The sequence below is a fragment of the Lissotriton helveticus genome, chromosome 12, assembly GCF_964261635.1.
Source record: "Lissotriton helveticus chromosome 12, aLisHel1.1, whole genome shotgun sequence".
Taxonomy (NCBI): Eukaryota; Metazoa; Chordata; class Amphibia; order Caudata; family Salamandridae; genus Lissotriton; species Lissotriton helveticus.
The window spans coordinates 90,666,605-90,675,910 of NC_136073.1; positions in this window are offsets into that span (position 1 = coordinate 90,666,605).

Here is a 9,306-nt window from a genome sequence, read left to right on the forward strand (position 1 = left end):
CTGGGGCCTGACGGCTTTTCGGCCGGTTTTTATAAGATCTTCAGCTCACTACTTGCTCCTATCCTGACCCGGCTCTTCAATTCCTTCACCGGCCTGGATTCCATCCTCCCCGATATGCTGACGGACGAAATTGTGGTGTTGCCTAAGCCTGGCAAAGATCCCACACACTGCTCGGCATTTCGCCCCATTTCTCTTCTCAATTTAGACCTGAAGCTTTTCACTGGAATATTGGCCACGCGCCTTGGGCCGTGTCTGCCCGGGATTCTGGAACCCGACCAATCAGGCTTTGTCCCGGGCCGCCAATGTAGCGACAACACCAAACGGATCCTACATTTGGTCAACAAGGCCCAATTCCAGCAATCGGACTCGGCTCCTGTCGCCATCGACCCAGAAAATGCTTTTGACCGCGTCGATTGGACCTTTTTACAGCGGGTACTAGCCCGCTTTTGGCTTGGGGATTGCTTCAATCCTGGATTGCGAGTTGTTACCATCGCCCCTCCGCACGGATCCGCTTGGGCGCTACCGTTCCAGCCCCTTCGAAATACAAAGAGGCACAAGGCAAGGGTGCCCACTCTCACCCCTTTTATTTGCCCTTTACGTCGAGTCGCTGGCACAATAAATTTGCGATAACCCCAATATTCACGGCATCACTTTTGGCGGGGAGCCACACATGATCGGCCTATACGCCGACGATATTATTGCCGCCCTCGATAACCCGGAACACTCTATCCCTGCTTTTTTAGAGGAGATTGACACCTTTGCCGCCATATCTGGCTTTAAAATTAACAGGGGGAAGTCGCTGATTTTGTCCCTGGGCAGGAACGCCCGATCTCTAGGCGATGTGCCATCATATGGCGGAGGTCTGCAGACGACAACACAACTCCCTTATCTGGGCATCATGCTCACCTCCTCCACGGAATCGACGGTTTCCCTCAATTACGACACCCTCTCCTCCCGAATTCGAGCTGATCTTGTGCGGTGGTCTAAACAATCGCTCTCTTTGCTGGGCCGTGTCGCGGCAGTGAAAATGTTGGCACTGCCCAGGATTTTGTATATCTTCCAGACCATTCCGGTAACTCCTCCAGCTCGGGCTATCACACATCTCCAGACTGCCTTTCACCATTTTATCTGGAGGGGAAAATGCCCGCGCCTACACAAACAACTGGCATATCGCGGTGTCGATGAGGGCGGTCTCGGGATCCCCAATCTCCAGCAGTACTTCCAAGCCTCCCAACTCCGTTATCTGGTGGAGTGGTATAGGCCGGAGTCTGAAAAGAGATGGCTATTTCAAGACAGGGCAATTGCCCAGACGTCCCTTTGGAAAATCCCATTCCTCCGCCGCCAAGACCGACCGAATACCTCCAGAAATCTCCTATCACTCGCACTATCTTACGCGTGTGGGACATGGTTGCAATTAAGAGAAACTTGACAACTTTTCCCTCCCCGCTCACCCCCCTCCTGGACAACCCCGAATTCCCACCGGGCATCGACCCCCACGCCTTTTTGCAATGGCGGGCCATCTCTTCGACCCGCAGGGTTTTCTCCCTCTCTCCGAACTGTCAAAGGGTTATGATGTTGTCTCTCCCCACTTGTTTCAGTACTTTCAAATCAGGCACTGGCTCATGCACCCGGATTATGCTCCCCTGCTGAGCAGGCATATGACAAATTTTGAGCGGTGGCTGGTGACGAGAGAAACGGACAAACATCTTATATCGGACCTCTACGAGATGCTCACACCCCCAACCGCCTTGGGTCGAGTGGCGGGACAGCGACGCTGGGAGACGGAATTAGGGAGGACATTGTCGGCCCAGGAATGGAGCTCCATATACTTTAGGGCCTCTCACACTACACGTAACACAGCGGGCAGAGAGGCGGCAGTGAAGCTAGCCCTTTACTGGCACCTTACTCCTGTTAGGCCCAACAAGGGGAACCCGGCTCGTAGTGCGCTCTGCTGGAGAGGCTGCGGGGAACAGGGCACCATGACTCCTCTCCTCTGGGACTGTCGGGAGGTCAAAAACTACTGGACTGCAGTCTTAAATGCTATAGATAAGACTTTCGATCCCGAGATCCCACGCTTCCCTGCCTATGCCATCTCAGGCCTTCCCAACGCGCTCACCTTCCCCTTGAAATCACTCCGAGGGCGCCAGATGGGAATTGCGATGCAGGCAGCAACACAACACATTCTGTCACTCTGGGGATCCTCCACCAAGCCCACCCACACGGGATGGCTGCATAAACTCTGGTTTACGCTCGGCATGGAGCGCATTCAAGCTACACTCACACAGTCAGCAGACACGTTTCTGAAAGTGTGGCTGCCATTGCTGTCCCTCCTCTCCACCGAATTCAACGAGATCACGTGTCCCAGGTATCTCCGCTTACTGAGCCTCACAATCCCTGAAGATCCTCCATGACCTCCTGATGGGACAAACTATACCCCTTACGGGAGGCTTAACTTTTGTTTCTCTATTTTGGCACACCGGCTGAGGTGTGGGGGAGTTGGGGGTGGGGGGGAGTTTGAGGGTCTTGTTTCCGAAGTTGTGCGTCTCTGCTATACTTGGCACATATGAGTTTTGCAGCTCATTCATTACCTGGCTCATGTACCTTGCTTGCAACTCGTTTTGTGGAGAAGCCTTATATGTCTGTACCGGATGCTTCCTTTACATGATGCCTTTCTACTGCGATGCATTGTCTGTCATTGTTTTTGAAACCAATAAAACAAATTTAAAATTAAAAACACTCAGTGAGACACAAAGATGCTAAGATTTAATTGAAGGCGAACTGCTTGCTTGTGTTTGGGCCATAAATTACTCCAGAAATTCTACTTCATCTTATAAATTGATCAGAATGATGTTAGAAGTATAGTCTTTTTTTTTTTTTTGCTGAGCTTTATATAGCGCGAACTAGAACCGAACCGAATCAGTTATCAGAGCGCTTTACATAGCACCAGTTACGTTACATGAGGACACACTTTCATTTTAGGCACGGGGAGATTAAGTGATTTGAAGTATAGTCTGTTCTCCACAGCACAATTTTGAGGTTTGGTATGATCTGGTGAACAGATTCAAATCCAATACCTTCAGTTTTGGGGAGTTTGTCAACGAATTAAGCTGTTCTGAGTGCCTTAAATCAAGGAAAGTAGTCATAGTCAAAAAAAGGACCATCATTACACAGTAAGGTAAAACGCTTGTCTAAATGTAACTGCAATGGTGCTTTTGATGAGGATGAGAATGTTGAAGTTAGCCGGATAACAATGTTATGGAGTGGAGGAATCGCGATTATCTACAAAAATCACCTTAAAATAACTACAGCAGACACAACCTACTCTGAATGCGAAGCCCTCCTTTTCTCGATAGGCCTCTCCAGTAAATCAACATTTAAAGGTATGTTGATCTACCGCCCCCCCAGGATCCAGAGCTAAATTCTTATCACGCTTGGATCACATAATCGAGACGTCAATTGGATCGCCACAGTTTACCATCTTAGGCGATTTCAATTTTCACCTCGAAGTCTCAGAAGACCCAGACACCATAACGCTACTTGGAGATTTAGAGACAGCCGGTCTTACACAAATTGTTAAGGAACCCACGCACAAAGCAGGACATACGTTGGATGGACTTTTCACCAACAACCCTGAGATCTCCATTACCGAGGTCATTCCTCTAGTCTGGACAGATCACTCTGCAGTATGCTTCTCTATTTCCACTAAGCCCACTCCCCCCCTCTCGACTCCTTCCCAACCCATCAATTTCAGAGACTGGAAAAACATAAATGTCAAACGGCTCACCCAGATGATACAGGATAGCCCATTGCCTAATGAACATGATCCCACAGCAGCCTCAGATACCTATGTGGAGAATCTGATCGAAGCCTGCAACATATTAGCACCGACCAAAACTTTCCATCGTTGTAGAAAACTTCCTTCAGCCCCTTGGTTTTCTGAACCGCTTAGACTTCAACGCCAGTACTGCAGAAACTTAGAACGTCAGTGGCGCCGCAATTTCAATACTCCCGACAAGATTATCTATAAAAGCGCGCTCTCTAACTATAAAAAACTCATAAAAACAGAGAAAACCACGTACTATACAAAGCAAATTAACCAGGCCAATAACTCCTCAGGTAAACTATTCCAAGTAGTAACATTCCTGTCTAATCCACTTGCACCCCAGTCAGATGGATCACAAGCCCTCTCCGATGCATTGGCTAATTTTTTCGAGGACAAAGTCAGAGCCATCTTTAACATGTTTACACCTGACGCATCGCGCATTTCCTCGCACACTACTGCCAACAGTGCCCCCATATTCGCAGCTTTCGAACCTATCACCTGTGAACTCATCCAACCCTTGGTCGCTCGAACCAAATCCGGTTCACCTTTAGACCCATGCCCAACATCTGCAATGCAATGTTTGCATCTGGTGTCTACCCCCCGGTATGGAAAAAAAGCCATAATCAAACCGCTACTGAAAAAACCTAGTCTAGACCCTCTCCTTCCTGCCAGCTACAGGCCCATTGCCTGCCTCCCGTTCCCTGCAAAAATCTTTGAAAAGATCATGAATTCCCAGCTGTCAAACTATATCCACCTCAACAATCTACTGGATGATACCCAATTTGGGTTTCGACAGGGCCATGGTACAGAGACGGCATTGTTAAAGGCAGCAGACGAGATTAGGTCCACGATGGATAACGGAGGAGCCGCAGTCCTTGTACTCCTGGATCTGTCTGCGGCCTTCGACACGGTCGATCATGCCACCTTGATCGACCGTGTCGAGGCCATAGGAATAACAGACAAAGCTAAGGACCTCTTGGCCTCATTTTTGTCAAACCGCCCGCAAACCGTGAAACTGGGCAATTTCACTTCCCAGACCTTCACCCTGCCATGTGGAGTACCGCAGGGATCCTCGTTAAGTCCGACACTATTCAACATCTATGTGTCGGACTTGGCGAGGGTCATAAAATCATACGGAATCTCCCTCACTACCTATGCTGACGACACCCAACTGGTGCTGTCGATTTACAATGATGGAAGCTCGGTGGCAGCCAATTTCCAAGCGGGAATGAAGGCAATAAGCTCCTGGATGTCATCCAACTGTCTTAAACTTAATTCTGATAAGACAGAAGTGATGACATTCGGGAGGCTACAACCTACCTGGTCCCCACAATGGTGGCCCCACCAGATGGGACAACCCCCAGAACCTGTGACGAAGGTACGCAATCTGGGTGTTGTCTTTGATAACAAGCTATCATTCCAGCAACACGCCAATGCGGTGGTTTCTTCGTCCTTCTACATAATAAAAAGGATAAAAAAATTAATTCCATATCTACCCTCATATGCAGGCAAAACACTGATCAGTACACTAGTATTCTCCAAAACTGACTACTGCAATGCACTGCTACTTAATGCACAACAAAAAGTCCTCAACAAACTGCAAACAGTGCAAAATGCAGCAGCCAGGACACTGCTGTCCATCCCCAAATTTGCATCGGTCTCCCCTTACATTCGACAGCTACACTGGCTACCGGTGAGAAGCCGTGTCAAATTCAAAGCTCTATGCATAGCATATAAAGCTATCCACAATCACGGCCCTTTATTCCTAAAAAAAGCTTTCCGACCGCTTGAACACACAAGAACCCTACGGTCATCCTCAGCGCACCTACTCATAGTCCCCCGCACAAGGAGGGCAAACTGGGGCGACAAACGCTTCTCCGTGGCCACAGCTAAATTATGGAACACACTTCCTTTGCACATCAAGTGTGCTCCGACCCTCCTCAACTTCAGGAAAAAACTAAAGACATGGTTATTCCTTGCCTAAACCCCCCATCCACCTGAGAGTTCTGCAACTTCAGCGCCGAGACACCCATGGGTATTTGCGCGCTCTAAAAATCGCCAAAATAAATAAATAAATAAATTGGGTGAGATGATGTTTCCATTCTGTAATGTGAGGGTGAGGTATCTTTCCATCCCAACCAAAGCATTCAGAACTCCCTTGTGGGGAATCCTTCAAAGAATGATTTCTGCCATTTTATTCTGATATCCATAAATGTTCTCTCTTTTCTCTATTGCTCCTTTCTTGGAAGGGGTGTGCTGAATCCTTTACTTTCCTTTAATTGCTTTCCCACCCTTTTCCTTGACTCTCTTTCTCTGGGTTTGTTCTTTTTAGAGCACTGGTGCATGAAGATTCTGTTGGCTCTCTTAAAGTGAAATGTAATTCTGGATGATCCCAATACAAGTTTATTCTTGCCTCTCAAGTGTTGAATGCTTTTCTGCAGAGATATTGCTAGAGATACCTGTTGAATCATTAATGAAGTATGTTTTTTGCATTGGTATTATTATGGGTTCTGTGAACAAGATTGCCTTACAGCTTTGCTTCATTGTTCACCATATGGGTAGAGTGGCACTTTATTTAAATAGTTAATAAATAATATAAATGTTGCTTATCAATAAAGAGATGGAAATTATTCCAGATCAATGACATTGACATATCTCACTCAGTTGTATAACTAGGCAAATCAACACAAATATTATTATCCCAATGCAAGCTAAATGTACTTGATTCTGGCTTGACTATTTATTCTGACATTATCCCATAGATAACCTCATTAAAATCACCATAACACTTAGCACGGCCTGAGTCATTTTTATGGTATCTCCTGCTTAAGAAAAAGCTTTGCTGAACAGTCAGCTTTTGTAATGTAATTGTGAGATGCCCAAAACAACTGCATGCTATAAAATGATTGTATCCACATTAGAGAAGAGGCTCTCGTAGTACACATGAAACAAAAGAGTGTGAACAAATGTAACAGTGAGGATACCTGTGACAGCAGAAACATCTATGTGCATGTCCTGCAAAAAGCGTAAGCTTTTGTAATAATAATCTGTGGAGTGGGTAAGTATATGGTACTGTTTTCTGCTCAAATATTTGAGAGGACACTGTCCTCTCCTTCGGTGACTGTTCAAAGAGCACTGTGGGCTGACTGAACATCTCCCAATATTAGGAAAACCATTGAAATATAAGGTAGAATCCACCAGTTGATTTTTCTCCATAATAATTACTCCATAATAAAGTACATTTACACACTATACTATCCCTATATTTAAGGATGTTGGGATGGATAAAGGGCCCCTGCATGACTTTGGAGAGCTTGTGAATCTGCTTTGGATTCATAGTAGCGTTTTATTGATTTTTAGCCACTACCTTAGCACATTCGACAAGAATGCATGTGTGCTAGAGCTACTTTTTGTGACATGGTGCCCCTACTGAGTCTGAGGGCCTGTCTTCAGAGGGCCACACCAAGTTAACTCTACTTTGGCTGAGCATGAATATTATCTGCTCACTGGTCTGTAGAGGACTGCCTGTGTCACAGGCATAGGATTCCAGTGGCACCTGTCACCTGCTATGAAGAGTGGTCAACCAGGTTCTCGCCTGTTTGGAATTGATCTGCCGGTACCCTTCAATCAAATCCTTTATCCATCCTTTTGGAGATGACTTTTTAAAGTGTAGAGTGTGCATATGTAGAGTATGTGTGACATAGATAGCCATAACCACACTGGGATACATTTTGTGTTTACCAAATTCTAGTTGAACCTGTGATGGGTGGTTGGTGACAGAAGATGGAAATTTGGGGCCCCCTCCAAAACATCCCGGAGATCATTTCTTGCGGGTCAGACTGAGAAGTGCTAAAGAATTGAGCTAGTGGGTGCCTTAGAAGCTAGGGAGTTATTCTTCAACCCTTCCTGACCCATTGTTCTCTGGCAGGGCCCCCCACAGGGTAACAGGTAAATAAGTGGGGCAGCCTAGCTTACTTTTGTGTCTTTGATCTGGGTGTAGCTTCAAGGCTGACTCCGAGCCATCCCACCATCCTGTTCACACCTTGTGACAAAGACTATGGCTACAGCTACATCAGTCTTAGTGGAATACATAATAGGGTTCGGCTGCCCAGAATTGGTCTCAGAGCTAATTATTGGAATCTGGAAGTATTCTCTTGAAATGTATAACAAAGATAGGTCAGAAACATCCAGCGTTGTGCCATAGTCTCTCCACCAGATTTCAGGATCTCACACCTGTAGCGACCAAGAAATTCATACTGCCAGTTAGCCTTGACTGGGATGGGACAAGAACGTGGATAGGCTTGAGAGCCTGCCAGAGGAAGCTACCTTGGTGACCTATATCCCTCCCAGGGACAGGAGTGTTCTTGAAGTGCCTGAGAACTCAGTACCTTTCTGAAGATCCGCAAAGTGTATGGTGGACAATTCCACTGGAAACCAGTAGACCCTTGTAGTACAAGCGGCTGAAGAACTAGGAGCGCAGTCAGTGGTAGCACTGTACTGAACTGTGCTGGAGAGGAGATGAGATTACCTGTATCCCTATACGAGGAATGTTTTCAACTCACTACTGCTTCTGGATTGGGCTTCAAGGCAACGATTTAGCGAACTCTCCGAAGCACAACCTCATTACAGTGTTCCACCACTGATACTGCCACTCCAAATGCTTCTCCACCTGAGCGATGTTTGAACACATACCACTGATCACAACAAGCAGCAGCTTAGGTCAGGATGAGGAGTGGGCAAATCCTGCTCAGGTGGGTGTGTATGGCTCACATAACCTCAAGCACTGAAGCATCAACAACAAAATGAAGGCTGTTCCTGTCCAAACACCTTCACAGAGGAAAGAAAGCTACTGCGCTAAGTGTGGGCAGAGATAAGGGGGACTGCTAAACTTGGGGGACAAAAGAAAATCTCTTGGGCACAGAATGATCTGAGCCCCTGGTGCCCTTAATTGGCAAACTAATTAAGACATAAAGACATGTCACTAGCAAACAGTATTAAAATGCCCCAGATATTACAGTGCTTACTTATCGCAAACAGTATACCACTTGGAGTGCTCTCTGATAATTATGTACAGCATTGGGCGTTGTAATAAAGTACTTTTTGTTTCCTAACCTAAACTAAAGAACTGACTGAAGAGTAGCATTCATTTTTGATGAAAACTGTATTGAATTCTGAGTATCTATCACCACACCACTTTCCTGAGTAAGAATGGGAGAGCTAGACTTTGCTTTCCTTAGTCAAGTGATAAACAGGTGTCCTTGGCTCTCAGTTTTGGGACCAAATAATTGCTGAGCCCAGTACACCAGTGGTACATGGCTCTGATTGACACATCCTAGGCACAGTAACCCCGTATTATCATGAGACTCAAGAAAAAGACCCCACAGAGGAAAATCATCCACTGGAATCTATTCTATATTTAGACAGTTCCTGAGAAATCGGAGGATTTTCAGTTACCCTGACCTCTAAATGAACTTTTAATCTGG